Below are 18098 nucleotides of genomic sequence, written 5' to 3'. Positions count from 1 at the left end.
GCTGGTCTGAAACACAGCAGTCTCTAGTAAGAGCAATTAATTCAGCCACTTGTGCGGAAAATATTCCTTGAAGGAAGGAAGCTTTGACAACTCCTGAAATTGTGCACACTGCATAAGCAGTTCTTAAACTTCGTCCATTGTCTTGTAAATACGAACCATCAACATATAGCACAAAATCAGACTCAGTTATTAGCTCATTTCGTATATATCCAGTCATGGCTTTGTGCATAGTTCAGTGACTTTGAGACAGTCATATTATACCTCACAATTATCATTGTAATTGTCTGCTAGAGGCAACAAAGTGGCAGGAATTAGAGCAGCACAGTGCCTTACCATCACATTTTCAGCCACAGGTATAGTTTGTTCACAGTTAGTAAGACAACCACTTATTAAATAATGGGTTCTAGTCCTTATCATCAGCGCCTCAGAGTGGGAAACATAATCAGTAAGTGGGTGACCTATAACAATGTTTTCACACCTCATTATGCTGCCACTAACAGCTGCCACGGCTTTAAGGCAACCTTGCAGTGTGGATTCTATGGGATCAAGAGTAGCAGAGAAGTAGGCCACAGCCTTCTGGTATTTCTGTGTAATTGTGTAAGCACTGAGAGAGTGAAACCCTCCCTCTCACTGCAGAAAACTGCAAATCACCTATTGTAATCAGGCATCCTCAGGGCTGGATAAGACAGACACTTTCAGCTCTGGGAAGGCAATCTAGCAATCATTATCCCAAGGTACCGGATCAGACACATCCTTGTGTATTAGCCTCTGTAAAGGCTTGGCCACCAGGGAATATTTACGCACCCACTGGTGACAGTAGCCCACTATTTCCAAAAATATCCTGTCTACTCTCTGGGTAGTTGCAGGATTCATCTTCAGAATTGAAAATTTAATTTTTAGACACTTCCTTGATCCTTTCTCAATTTGATGTGTGAGATACTGGACCTCTTTCTGATGGTAGTGCAACTTGCTTGGGCATACTTTATGTCCATTCTCAACTAGGTCGTTCAACAAAGTAACAGTATCTTGCATATTTGTTCGTGAGTATTTATCGCCACCAGTAGGTAGTTGAAATATTAGACTAGAACTGAGTTGCAAGCCATGCGCAGGGACTCCAGATTCTTCTTGAGAATCTGATTGAAGATGGAGGGACTATCAGTATACCCTTGTGGGACCCAGCAACATGATTATCAAAACACAAAGAGGAACTGACTGTCCTCATGCAACGGTATAGAAAAGAAAGCGTGGTACATATCAATATCCTTGAACCACTCGGCCACACATGGAATCTGAAACCAAATTACAGCTGGATTAGGTACCAGGGGACAACAGGGAACAATAATGCTGTTAACTTTCCTCAAATCTTGTACAATATAATACTTACCACTCAGCTTCTATAAGCCCATAATGGGTGAATTGCATGGACTCCCCATAATCTCTTTCAAAATACCTTGTTGGATCACAGATTCAATCACTAGGGTAATTCAAGCAATCATCTCAGTTGGGAAAGTATATTGTGGTGTTCTCGAATATTCAGTATTTGGCTTCTCAGTGATTTTATTGGTTCAACATCTTTGATCAAAACCAATGTCCTTTCCTGAAAAATCTGAAACCTCAGACCTGACTGCATCTTTATTCCTAGCGGCAAGTCATCAATGGTCATCATTGTAAACAATTTAACCTAAGAACCATCACTTACCTATTTGAAGGCATCATCCTTATCATGAGTCTGTAGTTCTACACCTTTCTGCACAAAATAGATAGCACACTTGAGCTTGTAAAGGAGGTCTCTCCCCAAGAGACTAACAGGACTACAATCACACACCACAAATTGATAACTCTCATCAAAAGACCCTATTTTCACAGGTACTTCTGTATTTTCCTTGGTTGTCATTTGTTTATTTGCAACTCCTATAACGTGGATCATTTTTCCCTTGAGGGGTACATTTGGGATTTCCACTGTTCTCTTGTTAACCAAGAAATATATGGGGTGGCCAGTCACTTCCCCATCTATGAATGGACCAATCTGGTCTACCTCCAAGCCTGCACCAAGTACACAACCGTCCTACCCCCTCAGGCACCATCAGATTGACTGACTGGTGGCATAGTTCTCAAAGGTCTCAAACATGGGATACTGTTGGAAGGGATTGTTGTCTTGATATGCATTCAAATTCACATTTGGAACTTGATTAGAATTCAATTTAGGACCAATTGCATTTTGCTGTGGCATTGGATTGTGGAACTTGTACCACAAAGTTTGCAGTACATCAAACATCTGCACTCTTTGTCTCTGCACATTTTGCATCTGTATGGGGTTGTTACTCAGGAGCTGTACAAAGCCTGAAGTCTGGAGTTGATTTGCTGGGTTTAGACAACATTCACTCTTCCAATGCCCCATCATGCTGACTGATGACAATGGATTGTCTTATTCAGATTACCCACATCCATCTCTGTAATGGAATCAATTGGGGCACCTCTACCTCGCATCGCAGTAGTTCCCTACTGATATACTCCTTGCATAGTATCGACATTCTCTACAAATATCTGGGTCTAACTACTTCTCTGAGCATTCTTCCTCTGAGCAACCATTAGTTTTTCCTTCAGTTTCTTCTGTTTCATCTCTATTTCATCACAGTTGTATTCACATATGTCAGGATTTCATCAACTGATTTATTCTGCCAACAAATCAAATGCAGCTGAATCATCATACTGATTTCAGGTCGCAATCCTGTCACAAACTTTGACACAAAATGTCCCATATCCTTTGGTTGAAGTGTTGCCATTCCACTATAGTGCTTGAAAGACTGCACCAATCTCTCATAGTAATCATGAATTGACTCTTTGGGTTCCTGAGTTGTCCTGTAAATTTTAATCCAATCAATATCTTTGGGCGACATTTTCGATTTTAAAAATGTTATCGCCTGCTGATACTTTCTCATCCCCAATGACAAAGAGCTTTTTGTCACTGGGCTCCTCACTGGTTCTTTCTCAGACTATTTAATGGTTATTCAGTGGATATCTTACACTCTGCCAGCAAATCTCTCGGAACCATAATGTCAGTATTTGAATCATCCCACAAAACTTGTGAAATCATAACAAATCACTCAACCTGCTTGTACCACTCTACTAGCTTTTCCCTCAGCTTCGTAAGGTTGTTAGTGAATGATGCAACAACAATTCTTCTCAAAGGAACATGAACATAACCTCCCCTTGGCTCATCCCTTAACTAAAATTTGATGTGGTTGCCCCTCCTACAAAAGGAGGTGGTTCCCCTGTTTGTCTCTTCAATTATTTCTTTCTCTCTCATCAAATTTCCCATTTGACTAACTCATTCCATTTTGGAATGTTCTGAATTAGCTATTTAATTTGTATTGTCATCCGTGAGGTTCTCATACCACAATGTCTTCCTCATTAAATTGAGAGAGCGTAGCTTATATAATCTATATTAACATGCAATGTTTATGAATTAATGTGTGATAATGGCGCATAGAAACAGATGTAGTGAATTTTGCTTAAACGTGCACTTGAAATGTGACCACAGGGAGTGGCCGCCAAATGTATATGTGGACTAATAATGATGACTAAAATGTTTATAAAACGTTATACTGAATAAGTTTTATACTAATTATTAATAATTGCGATATGGAATTTGTGCTGAAATCTTTGTAGGCCTTAAGTTAGCATGAGCCGAAGCTTAGCTGCTTGGCTCTCATATTAAATGCATTTTTCCTATCTTGCAGTGTGCTGACTCGCAAAAGGACATGACCTCTTGTTTTCTTCAAACTAGAAGCTGAAATGTAACCATACTAGATCCTTTCCCATGAATTCTTCATTGCTTGTAAGAATTATTAAGACAAAATGCAACAGTGTAGATTAATGTAATGTACAAGGTCACTCAAAGCGGTGTAGACAATGGAGCTACTGACCAAAGGATGTGCAAAGAATTACAGAAAGATGAAATCATACCGGACGTGCTACCTCTGAAGACGTCACTTATGTGGACCAATGAGAAACTTGTAAAATAATATGGGGTGAAAGATTAATGACATAGGGGGTCATTACGACCTGGGCGGGCGGCTACCGCTGCCCGCCAGGCGGTAACCACTGTGCGGACGCCAAAGCGGCCGCACTCACGCGGCCCCCATTATGACATTACCGCTGGGCCGGCGGGCGCAAAACAAGTTTGAGGCCGCAACATAGGAGCCGGCTCCTAATGGAGCTGGCGGTGTTGCGGCCGTGCGACGGGTGCAGTTGCACCCGTCGTGCTTTTCACTGTCTGCCATTCAGACAGTGAAAAGCTGGCCGGGGCCCTGTTAGGGGGGTCCTGCACTGCCCATGCCAGTGGCATGGGCAGTGCAGTGTCACCAGGACACCCCTTACCGCCAGCCTCTTCCTGGCGGTGCAAACCGCCTGAAACAGGCTGTTGGTAGGGGGGTCATAATCCCCAGGGCAGCGCTGCTTGCAGCGCTGCCCTGGTGGATTATCACCGCCGGGGCTAAAAGAGCGGGAAACCGCCAGCCCCGGCGGTGCGACCGCGGCGCTACCGCCGCGGTCGTAATAGGCCAGGAAGCACCGCCAGCCTGTTGGCGGTGCTTCTGTCATTTTAGCCCTGGCGGCCTCGGACCGCCAGGGTCAAAATGACCCCCATAATCTGTTTTCTTATAGGATAAAGATAGTGGGGTATAACAAATGTCCAATAGAATTTTGGGGGAATGTACAACGAAAAAGGGATAAAATCCCATGACACGGGGAGCCATTTAGGTAGGTTAGGGAATGCTATTGATTTTATCCAGAAACTTTGTCACTCTGTTTGGTGAATTATTGGTTTGCTTAGAACCATCCTCGTCCTTAGATTGTCCATTCACACTTTACATCCTTATGAGGGAAGTGCCCCCATTTTGCCCCGGAGCTGAGTTCTGACTCATGGCGATTTGACTGATGTCCTGAAGACGAAGACTGAACCTGTACGCTGACCAAAACTTTGGAGGGTAATTATGACAATGCATTTGTGATTTGTCTGTTTGCTTTTCCTTTCTAGGTACCAACTGCTTACTTTTGACAGAGACCATAGTTAGATGTTTTCCAAATTGGTGTTTTAAGTTGTTTTGCATGAAGCCCTAATGCTAATGCTAATCAGTGGTTAGGACAGGTGTTCACTAAACTGACGCAAATAGACAAACAACCGAATCTATGCTTTGTTGAACTGACATGTTATTGACACTCTGCTAAATTGATTTATGTTTACGCTGTGTTATGTTTTGATGTTTGTGATTCTCGCCTTAATGAAATCTTATCAAAGTTGCCATATCGTGACTATGCTATTATGTTTCTTGGTTTTGAGATTAACGCATCTGCTTTTAGAATTGTAACCAATAGAGAATAAAACTCATAAAATTTTACTAAACTGGTGTGGTTATTCATGACTGCAAGGTCATGGTAGTAGCTTTGAATTGATGAATGACTTTGACTAAAGTGAAATGTATTGTTGTGATAAATATTAATGACATTATAGACGTATTGATTGACATATTGATTAGTTATCTTGTCCTAAGGTGTCTCTCAACTGGGTCAAAAGATTCAATGGCCTGAAACGAGTCCTGATGTGTAATAAATTATCATAAAGGGACGTGTAAACAAAATAATACACAATAACTCCTCTACAAGGCTGTGGTCATGTTCAAGTCTATCTCATATGTTTGAGCCAACTCAGATAGTTTGTCATAAACTTGTCTTGCACATCTGGTAACATCCTTACACATAAATACAAGCTCATTTTCTTGGCAAAAATCTAAACAAGCCATTTCAAGAGTCCTGCTAATCACGTGTCCATTTCTAACTTCAGTTTAACCACATCAACCAAATTCTCTCTCAGAGGTGACTGAATCGTTTCCTGACTCAACTCAGAGTTCTCGCTGTCACTCAAAAGAGTATTAAAAACTTTCACCCAGTTGTCTATTTCCTTAGCACTCTGTGACATTTTCCAAGCTCAACATGTACTGCTACTGGAACTTAAAGGTGGCTCCCACACTGGTGTACCAGAATTTGGCAATCTCTGAAGTGTAGCTATGGAACCACACCCTGTTTGATTAAAAATCAAATCAGCCCTTACCACAGATAGGGAGCTTGTGTTTGTTTGGATTAGAGGAACAAATCCTCTCATATCAAGGCTCACAGTGCCTTCTGCACTAGAGACAGCCAAACTATAAGTTGTCTTTCCTGGGAAACCAGGCTTATATATGGGAACCACCGGACCAATAGTAAATGTGGCAGTAAGAGCATCAGCAGTGTTTGGGGAGTAGTGTTAGCAGGAACATAAATTCCTGATCCTTCCCCAATTGGTTACCAATGCACATTCACCGGAGTAAACCCGACTAAGCCTGGATTCATGTTTATTGGGGAAGTAACTAATCCAAGATTCCCACCACCATTAGTGCTATCTCCACCCTCCACTACGGTCGCATTGTAAGGAGGTGGACGTTCTGACAACAATGAGCCTAAAAGGCTATCACCAGGATCACTCTCACTAATGTCACTCATATCATTTGCCTTCTTTCGTTTTCCATCTTTTGCTTTCTTGTCCTTTTTCTTTTCCTTTTCTCTCTCAAATGTTTCACTCGTAAAGGCTGGGTACAATCTTACTCTCTCTATCATGTCAGCTCTCCACTTCTTTTGTTCAGCATCCCATCTAACATCTGCATAAGTATGCACTGCTTCTCGAGTTCTTCCCTGATATTTCTCTTTTTTTTCTAGCATGAGCAGCACATTCACAAGTGTTTAATGCCTTATACTCTGCAGGTCTAGCAGGTAGTTTCATCTTGTATAATACCCTTCTCAAGTTGCCAATAATTGTCAGATTAAATTTGCCATAAAGTAGAAACCTTAATGCATTTTCCTTTTCTGTGACCTTGTGCCATTGACCAAGCCAAATACATATGTGGAGCCCTACATTTATTGCCATGTAGTGACTCAGGCCATCTTCAGGTGATGCCTTCTTTCCCTCTCTAATAAATCAGTCAGATCTCCTCTAAACCAATCTCTTATGACCTTAAAATAATTCATTTTTCAATCAAATATCAATAATCACACATCATTTTTTTGTTCCTGACTAGGAAATAACTCTTTGTCCACAGTTCTCATTTACTAGCAACAACCAATCTCAGCACAACCTTTTGTGACGTAAGCAAATAATACCAGTGCTGCACCATACCAACCGACAAATACAAGTGTTGCACGCAGTGATGTCAATCTCGCTTCTTGCAGCAGTTCACCCTCCTTTACAGTCTGCATGCATACACTCTTCTGAGCATCAAACATGCATAGCAAGTTACAGCATAAGTAACTTGTGTCTGCTGCACTAAAGCATTGACAGTATCCAGCCACACCCAAGTCAGGCACTTCGATCAAACCCTTGACCTGCAGGGTATCATTCAGATTGGTACAGATTCGCCCTGAACAGTAGGATCTACTATCTCAACCACATCTCACATTTGCACAAAGATAAATGTCCCAATTTTTATCCATGACATCTCATGACAAGCACCACCAAACTTAGCAGACAATTACAATATTTTGTCATTTACACTTTTTAATACTATCCTGAGATCTTGGGTCATGTCAGACCCGATAACAATTTCAACTTCTTCATACCAAACACAACACTCAGACAAAATTCAAAACATCTGCACAAAACACCATTGAGTTCCACAAAACACTGAACGCTAAGCATAAACCACTGCAACTCATGCTCCTATTGATTCTCACTCCTCAGCTGGTACATCTCTCTCCCAAATCTCCATAACTCTGATGATCTTCCAAATTCTGGACATGGGCACTGCAGACTGGGCTCTATAGACTAACTAATCCGTAATAGAGAGTTCTAGTTTCCATTGCTTCAAGAACTAATCATCCTCACTCTGCTACCATTTGATGACACTCTGGGCCCATATTCCTATTTCTCTTCTTCCGATTAACCTATTTAGGATGCTTGGGAGGTAAAGGAGTGTTTGAAATCCACCTCTCGATTCAATTGACAGTGTAACCTAACAGGTCACTGTTGGAAATGGCCCTTTCTACAGAGTTATTCCAAACTTGTTCCCTTCCTCCTCCTATTTTTATGACCTTCTTTTTGTTGGTTTTAGGACTCTGAGCACTTTACCACTGCTAATTAGTGCCCCCCACTCTGAGAAACCACAGAAGATAGAGACCACTCGATGGCCTATGGCCTGGCTATTGACACTGATTGTTATCAGTGGTCTCTGTTGGTTTCTGTCCTTATGGACAGAAGTTTCCTTGGGCTGGGGACAGAAGTCAGACCCAAGGGGTAGAATATGCCTCATCACTTTGCTGGCATGGTGGTACAGTCTGCCTACTAGGATTCATCTGTGAGCAGATTAAAATTAGGTACTTCACCAATGGGGTCCCCAGGTGAGGAGAAGGAGTCCGCATGGTGTAGCTTAGTGGACCCTGAGAGCATAAACAGAGGGGCCCACTTGAGTTCAGAGAGGCGTGGAAACAGCAGATACCCCTACAGTTGTGATTGACTGTCCACGTTCAATGACCCTATGGAGGGAAGATAAGCAAGGTATTGATTATTCTACCCTGGCTTCAGACTTTCAGGGTTTGTGTTGGAAATGGCCTTTTTCACAGGGTTACCCCAAATGTTTTAGCTTTTTTCCTTCTATTTTCCTGACATTCTTTTTGTTGGCTTTAGGACTCTGAGCACTTTACCACTAGTAACCAGTGATTAAGTGCATGTGCTCTATCGCCTCTAAACATGACATAGATGTTTTACACCTGTTTGGAATATTTGTTTTACTTCTTGTAAAGTGTTATACCATATACCCAGGGCCTGTAAATGAAATGCTACTCGTGGGCCTGCAGCACTTATTGTGCCACCCACAGATATAGCCTTTCAAACCTGTCTCAGGCCTGCCACTTCAGTACCAGTGTGTGCAGGTTACTACCACTTCGACTTGGCATTCAAAACTACTTGCCAAGCCTTAAACTCTCATTTTATTACACAAAGGTCAACTCTAGGACCTAAGTAGCCCTATGGGAAGGGTGCTGTGTAAGGAAATTGCAGGACATGTACTTTTATGTTTTGCATGTCCTGTTAGTGACAAATAGCCTATTTTGTTTTTCACTGGTGTGAGGCCTATTACTCTCAAAGGTTAGCAATGGGAATTCCCTTGTACACTTTTAAGTGGCAATTCCTGATCAAAAAGGAGTAGGTTTGTCATGTTTGGTATGTTTAGAATGGTAATTATAAATCTCCTTGCTGGTGAGGTTGGATTTCATGATACTGTTTTAGAAAGTATGCATTTTTCTGTACTCATAACTCTGTTTGCTTTGCAGCTTGTCTCCAATACATATCTGGGTTTGGGTGACAGCTACAGTTTGTGCATTGCCTCTAGATAGCATCAACACAGGAATGGCTGGGTATGACAGGGGATACGTCTTCATTCATCTGCATATTCATAGTCTTCCTGGGCAGGAAAAGGAAGAGGTGGCTCATACCTTCATTTGAATGGGTTGTATCCTTCCCTCACACAAAGGGCTGATTTATCCCCTAATGATAGTCTGGAGCCAAGGCTGGGCTGAAAGGGATCTCTGTGCACATCAGAGGACTCCTTTGAAGTCACTACCTACATCAAAGACATTTTTGGGTACAGGTACTGGGGCTCTGATCTAAACAGACACTGCGTCGGACATGCAACCAGATGTTACTGCTCTACATCTGGACATTGCCAGAAGGACTGCTGTGCTGCCAGGATGGGCTGCCACTTTGCTAATTGCTTTGCTGTTTTGGCCTGCTGACTGCTGATTGCTGGACTGCAGGAAGGACTGCCACCTTGTGACTTGACCTGATGTGCTGGCCTGCTACCTGCTACCTTCTTTAGTGCCCCACCACAAGTGTTCTCCAAGGACCATTCGGCTTGCCCCTGTTCTTTTGGAATTTCAGGGTCAGTAAAGATTCTTCCTGCCTGTCCTTGCTATAAACTCTGTAACTGGTGAGTCTAGCAAAGGACGTTGACACAATCAGTGCAATGCTGATCCACCGTTTGTCTAAGGACTAAGTGCTGTTGACACTGCAAGATCAAGGTTTACAAAGGTCCAGCACTGTCCTTGCTTGATTCATATTAGTCTGGCAGAGCCTGCCGAGCCCCTAAGTGCCCTCAAATGTGGAGTGCAGCACCTGAGACTGGTGTGTCCCACTTGCACCACACAACCCATGCATGCTGACCTGACAAGTGTCCCTCCTTCCGAGATGCGTTGCCTAGCAAAACAGGGGGGGGCGTGGACAATATCAGCTCCACCTCAACCTACTTCTCTAGGGAGTGGAATTCCACCTGGTGCAGCTGTCAATCATTATAATCCCGGTGGGAAGTGTGTGACTGAGATAAGCACCTCTGCGTCAGTCTTCCTGTGTTCTTCATGGACTTCCAAGCCTGCCGCCATCACTCCTGAATTGCCAGCATGGTCCCTCAATGCATTGCCTCCTCTTTCCAATGTGACAAAGGTAATGAGTCAGGCTCATTGGACCTGTGGGGTTTCAACTGCTGACCTGCATACTGCAAGCAGCTGAAACTTTCCACATTGTTTGAATAGCTTCACGCACTGCTTGTAGGCTGCAAGACTGACAGAAAGGTGCCAGGAACCTTCTTTAGGTCAGAGGAGGGTCACTCCACCTCAGTTGAACGTGACCCACAGTACAGAACTAACCAAGTGTGTAGTTGAGCTCTCAGTTTACTGTATGTAAATACCAGGAGACCTTGAAAGGTACTTATGTGATTTTCATAATTTTGATCCAGTGTTCCCCCAATGCAAAGAGCATTGTTTTGAAGCCAGCATAACTCCCAAAGTACATATTTGAGTCATATCAATTCAACCTTGTTTTGGTCATAATATAGAAATCTTTCTTTATACCGTGTGTAGATTTTCTTTTTGTGGTGTTTTAATTTTGTTACTGTGTGTCTGTGTTGCAGAACTACTTTATACATTGCCTCTGATGATAAGCCTGTCTGGGCACAATCAAGCTACCAGAGGGAGAACACATGTTATCATTAGTGTGTATCTAGCTTACTGTGAGTAGAGTGGTGGTCCCTACTTGGACAGGGTGCATACCTCTGCCAAATAGAGACCTCATTTCTAGCAGTCACACATTAAAATCCAGGAAGTGGTGGATTAGGTTCAAATGTTTATTACAAATTTAGAGCCAAACTGATGTAAATGAATCTCAAAAACATTCTATGCAAGTACTAAATCACCAAATGTGAAGAAAGGCATTGAATGAAGTTATATTGTAAAAGCATAAGGCATAAAAGAAGTTCAGTTGAGACAATACAAAAGACAAGGAACAGAATCTGATGATCTGTCTGTAAGTTGCGATCCTCTTGCTAATCATTGGCGAAACTAAAAGGAAAATCCTAAATAAGTCTCAAGAGATATAGGAGTGTGTCTGCATTACAGAAACCTCAGTGGAAGTTCTGGTAGAGAGACACTGCATAGCATAAAGCCACACAAAGGAATAAAGAGTAGAATGGCCTGTACCCCTTCAAGTCTCAAGGGAATCTCCCCTCGGCTAACTAGGTGAATACCAACTAAACCTACTGAACCTTTGAGAAAGCCATGTCATCCACGCTAGTAGTTTTCCACCGTTATTGCACAGTTGAAATTGGCGACTCGCTTCAAGTTCTCACCCCACGAATTGAACATCAGGATGACCGTGAAGGTTTCCCAGTGTCTGGTACAGAAACTGAAGTCTTTTTTTCAGTTTGCTAGCACTCTTTTGTCCCTGGTGAAATACCTACCCGTTCCCACTTTCTTCAATACAAAATATGTCCTTCATTAACTGTAGACTCACTCAAAAGCACCTGCAACAAAATAATATTGTGACACAAGCAAAACTTCACGTTGAAGGTTTAACAGAAGAAAACAAATGTTTTAGGCCTTTGGTTATACTAACTGAATAAGACATTCAATGCACATTTGAAATACATGATTGCAAGTGCATCTTGCAATTGTAAAGGATAGCAGGAATGATGATACAAACATGATTATATGCAAATCAACATAGCAACATAGATCCAAAGTCATGGATATAAATGTGAATGAGTACTACAATTCAAAATGTTAAACATCAGAACGCACATATACTTGAACTACTAATCCTCTACTGTGAATGCACCTTCAACAATAAAATTTAGGTGCTTCACTTTACATTAGTACATTAGTATTGTTTTATATATATATATATATATATATATATATATATATATATATATATATATATATACACATATATATATATATATATATATATACATTGAAAAAAACAATGATTACAGGGAAGTTATAGTTCCAAAATAGAATTAAAAAAAATATAGAGATTCATTTAAAAAACACATGGTTACAGGGAAGCTATAGTTAGGCTCACATTTTAAACGTACAAAACCATAGAAATTCACCTGTCATAGTTAGAGTTACCTCAAGTAACTATAACTTGTGCACTAAGGTAACTAGAACTCGCACTCCCACCATGCACAGTTTTTCACCACAGTTTTACTGCATATATTACATTGATATTATCAATGATGCTTTGAAAAGATGGCATGATTGCTGTAATATCTGAGGTCATTTGCAGTGCATGGTGTAAGTGTCTAAGTAGGTGTGTGAGTGGGAGAAATTGATTGAACGAGAGACAGAAAGAGAGAAAGAAAGTGAGAGTGTACACAAGAGTTTTTAGGCTTTAATATCTCATATACCTAGAATTAGATATTTTGATTAGGATTTAACAAAAAAGTATTTAATATATTTGTTAAAAGTATCATTTTTTTATTAAATAAAAATAAGGAAATGGGTCCAGTTGGACTTTTTTTTTGCCCTTTGTGGGCTATGTGGGACCGCGACCCTCAAGGATTTTTTATTTTTGGTAACAAGCCTTTTACAGGCTGTGTGGGATCGAGAGGGAGCCCTTAAGGGCTCCCCCCTCGGTCCCTACTTTTTTTTAATTTTTATTTTTAAAACAAAGCCCTTATGGGCTACCTACCAGTGCTGGGGAAGACTTAAGGCTTCCCTCACAGTGTCAACACTTCAACAAGCACGGAGCTGCTTTGACAACAGCTCTGTTCCTGTTGAAGCATTTCATTTCTGTCCCCTGCACGTGTGCAGGGGACAGGGATGAAACTTTACATTTTGAGAGCGGGACCTGTTTTAAAGGTCCCGCTGTCAAAACCTGAAGTGTTTGCTGTGGCTTGGCTGCAGCTGCAACACTGCATCCAAGCCACAGCAAACAGCTATGTCCAGTGGGTGGGCACCCCCGGGACATAGCAGGAGCCGGCTCTAGGGTGTTGCAGTCCATAGGGCCATCAATGGCACCACGAGGGGGGGCCACACAGCCTCCCTCCAACGAAACCTTAGCCCCTGAGGGTGGTTGTCCCTGGGGCATGATGATTGCATAGGGGCCCCCTTTCATTTGGAAAACACTAGCCCCATGTGGCCCTTCTCACTCCAAATCCAGGCGGTGGGCACCCCCAGGACATAGCAGGAGCCGGCCCTAGGGTGTTGCAGTCACTAGGGCCAACAATTGCTCCACGAGGGGGGCCACACAGCCTCCCTTCAACAAAAACACAGCCCCAGGGGGTGGTGGCCCCTGGGGCATAAGGATCCCATAGGAACCCCTTTCTTTTGGTAAACATTTGCCCCATGTGGCCTCTCTCACTCCAAATAACATGTTGCCCGGGGGAGGCGGTCCTCATGGCAGCGAGGGGCCACAGGCCACCCCAGTGTTAATTCAGAAATTCCACCGGGGGTGGTGGTGGTCCCCGAAGCAGCGGGAGAAGGCCAGGATGGCCCCTCAGGTTTTTTTTAAAAAGCCCCAGGACTTGGCCCACCCAGGGACTTTAGACTAAAGAAGCACGGGAGCCCACACTTTTTTTTTTTTTATTAAATGTGAGTGGATTCATTTCATGGATTTACCACTTCTCCACTTGTAAAATAAAAGAAAAAATGCTTTTTAGCCCTGGGGTGGTCCCTTTACGACCCCACCACCAGAGCTAAGGAGTCAGGGTGTTTGTACCCTGGCCCCCATTGTTTTTTATTATACTTTATTTGGGACTGGGCTCGTTCCCACGATTGCTGACAACACATCAACAACTTATGTTGTTGAAGTGTAATCAGCCTATCACATCTCAACACAAGATCGTTAAGGGTCACGAATACTTCAAATCCCTAGATATACAAATTTGTTTTCCCCTTTATTTCTAAAAAACTAGTAAATGGAATTACACCAAAACAAAAAACTCTCTTTCTGAACCAGGACCTACCTTCCTGCAAAATGTGGTGTAATCCCGTCAAGAGTTTTTGTGCTATCGCTGTTCAAAATCCCTATTGAACAATGAATGGGGAAAGAGTGTTTTGCCCCCCCCCGCTTTTTTTCTCAAATGTTTTGTGAAGTTTCTTCAAGTGGGGCTAAAGATAAAGGCAAGTCAAAAAACGCTTTTTATATAGAAAAAAGGTTGCTACTATTACTACCTTGTGGCGACCACCACTAGGTGGTATTATATATATATATATATATATACATATATACACACACATATATATACACACACACCCACACACACACACATATATATATATATATATAAATATATATATATATGTGTGTGTATGTGTATATATATATATATATATATATATATATATATATATATGTATTACATTGTTATGTCACTCCTGTAACACATGATGGTGCAACCAAAACTATGGGTCACTGAACTTCATCTCAAAATATTCATGACCAGCCTCCAGCTCTAAACTTGTCAATAAAAAAAACTCACACACACAGATTATACTGATTACCACATACTTCATACATCTTACATCCACAGGCACATCAAAATTGTGAATTTCCCAAACACACCGTACACTTATATGCAATCTCCACACATACACAAATCTAAGACCATATGCAATCTTAATATGTGCAGCACAGATCTGGACCTAAACACAAGGTTCATGTGTGCAAGCCAAATACGTGAATAGTATCTCCACTCTGTGCTGTGTTGAGGGAAGAGGAAGGATTACTTCAACATCCAATGCTGAAAGTCAAAGTCTTTTACTAGTGCATTTTTCAGTGGACAAAGGAGAGAACAATATTCTTGAATAGTGTTTGGAAGTGTTCTGTGATTTGTATGCCATTAAAACTGGAAGCATTTGAAATTCCTCCCTCTCCCACAAATATTAAAAATGTGTTTCCATTCATGCATAGAAAACATTCTTTCATCCATTGGTGTAATTCTACTTGACATTTGACAATAGTTCTTTGACTAACTGAATGGTTCCGCCATGAAAAGTCTGGCAGAGAGCCAGTTTGTAATGAGCAGGGTGGTGCTGAGTTCAGCACCGCCCTGGCTAATTACACCCAGCACCACCATCACCCTTTCAGGATCAAGGATTTGGGTGGAAATGACTTGTCTGTTGGCAGGTTCACCAGTTAAACGCGTAATGTGGCAGTCAGTCTGCCACAGCCGCGTCGGTCAACCACCACTGTGTGGCTGGCATTCTTGTTACTGCCAGCCTCGTAATGAGGCCTTATGTTTTAGGGTTGACTAAATTATTCGGCAAGGAAAAGCAAATTATGAGGCGTATTGCAGCACATTTTGCAACAGTATTGCCACCCTATTTTGTCTTTATTACACAGTTTAATACAGTCTGGGCAAAGTTTCACCTAATTAATATGGGTTTCACATTCAAATACAACAATAAGCAAGAGAAAGTGGACTTGTGAACTTTTTCAAAAGGCCTTCCACTGCACCACAACGTGCATTGCCTCGTATTTAGTAACTTTTAATCCATTTGAGTGAGAAACAAATTTGTTGGGATAAGGAAATCTGTACTTGAGGGCCCTTTGTCAGTTTAAGCAACCATGCAGTGATAATTGCATTGATTTAAGTGGGTGGCAATCAAACCCACAAATATTGATTCATTGGTTAGGCCTGTGACGTGAGTAGCTAGTAAATGAAGGAATTGCTCCTCACAGGATGTTTAATATATTTCTCCTGGCAGGCAAGAATCCTCTTTCAAGACATTGCCCACTTACCCTGATTTGTTGATTGTCAGTTTAAATATTTATTCATAGAGAATGCAGGTAGTGGTATTTTTTTAGCCTTGTAAAGATTTTCAACAGGCATATTAACTGGACCTTTACCAGAATTTGTTTTATAGATTTGCCTAATACAAATGAACTTGAAATCATTGCTGATAATCATAATAGCTCATTAACCCTTGTTGCACGGTGCCGAGGATGAGACCAGCTCGTCCTGCTATGGGCCCCCTGGAGGAGTGCTAGCGCTACCCTGATGGCCAAGCACCCCCCTCCCCTGGGCAGGGATGGAAGGGGAATCGCTTACCCTTCCACCCACGCACCCCGACCTCTCCCGCGGCGTCTGAGGACGTCAGCACCTCATCAGAGGCCTGAGCTTCCAGCGCCGATCGGGGGAGAAATGCAAAAGCATTTCTCTTCTGATCATGTGGAGGAGGCAGAGAGGCATGAAAGGAGAGAAAAGGCCTTTCCTCTCCTTTCATGTCTCTCTTAGCATTTCTGCTGCCTGATCGCGATGCGATCAGGCAGCAGAAATGCCCACTAGACACCAGGGATTTTTTTTTTTTTGTATTTCAATAAGGGTAGCGCCCCCCTGAGCAAGGGCCACTCCCCAGGGGGGGGGAATTATTTCTAGGCCATTTCTGCCCCCCCCCCCGGGGGCAGAAAACCACTAGGCACCAGGGACAATTATTATTTATTTATTTTTTTAATGTTTCTGGAGCAACCCCTTAGGCAAGGGTCACTCCCGGGGGCAAATTCTTATTAGCCCATTTATTCTTATTAGCCCATTTCTCCCCTCTCTGGGGGCAGATCGGTATTGCGATCTTCCCCCAGGGGAGGCAGAAACCACTAGACACCAGGGACTATTTATTTTATTCATACTTGCACATAAGGGGAGCGGACCCTTTTTTGGCCATGAAACCACTAGACACCCGGGATAATTTTTTTTGTTTATTTTAATTTTTCTTTGTTTGAGGAGCAACCCCTTAGGCAAGGGTCACTCCCGGGGGCCCAAAATATTTTTAGGCCATTTCTGCCTCCCCTGGGGGCAGAAACCACTAGACACCAGGTTATTTTAATCATACTTGCGCCTAAGGGGAGCAGCCCCTTGGGCAAGGGCCACTCCTCAGAGGGCCAAATTATTTTTAGGCCATCACTAGGCAACAAGGATAAAAAAAAATTTGTATTTTTATTTATTTATGTAAGGGGAGCGACCCCTTAGGCAAGGGTCGCTCATGGGGGGCCAAAATATTTTTAGGCCTTTTCTGCCCTCCCCTAATTAGGCCGATCTGCCTCCGGGGGGGCAGAAACCACAAGACACCAAGGAATTTTAATATATTTTATACTAATGCCTAAGGGGAGCGGCCCCTTTGGCAAGGGACACTCCCCAAGGGGGACAAAATATTTGTAGGCCTTTTCTGCCCCCCCTGGAGGCAGATCGCCTAATATAATCAGGTGGATCTGTCTCCAGGGGGGGGCAGAAACCTCTAAACACCAGGGATATATATATTTTTTATTTACATTATGTTTTAATGTATAGGGAGTGACCCCTTAGACAAGGGTCGCTCCCCTGGGGAGAAAATTGTATTTAGGCCATTTCTGCCCCTCTTGGGAGCAGATCGGCCTATTTTTGTTATGCCAATCTGCCCCCAAAGGGGGCAGAAACCTCTAGACACCATGGATTGGTGTGTGTGTGTGTTTTGTTTGGGGGGCAGCTCCTTGGGCAAGGGTCGCTCCCCAATGGGGGACATTACTGTTGGCCATAACTGCCCCCATGGGGGCATTTTGGCCTATTTTTGGAAGGCCCATCTGCCCCTAAGGGGGGCAGAAAGCCCACCAGAGACCAGGGAAGATGTTTTTTCAATATAAGAGGTTGGGGGTATGGCCATACCCCCACCCCAAATAAACAGGACCAAAGTAGTTCTGCCCACCAGTGAGCAGATTGGGCAGTTACCCCCGATCCACACCCAGGGGGAAAATAAGTCTACTAGAT

This window comes from Pleurodeles waltl, chromosome 2_2, assembly GCF_031143425.1.
Source record: "Pleurodeles waltl isolate 20211129_DDA chromosome 2_2, aPleWal1.hap1.20221129, whole genome shotgun sequence".
NCBI lineage: Eukaryota > Metazoa > Chordata > Amphibia > Caudata > Salamandridae > Pleurodeles > Pleurodeles waltl.
This window is presented reverse-complemented; position numbering follows the sequence as displayed.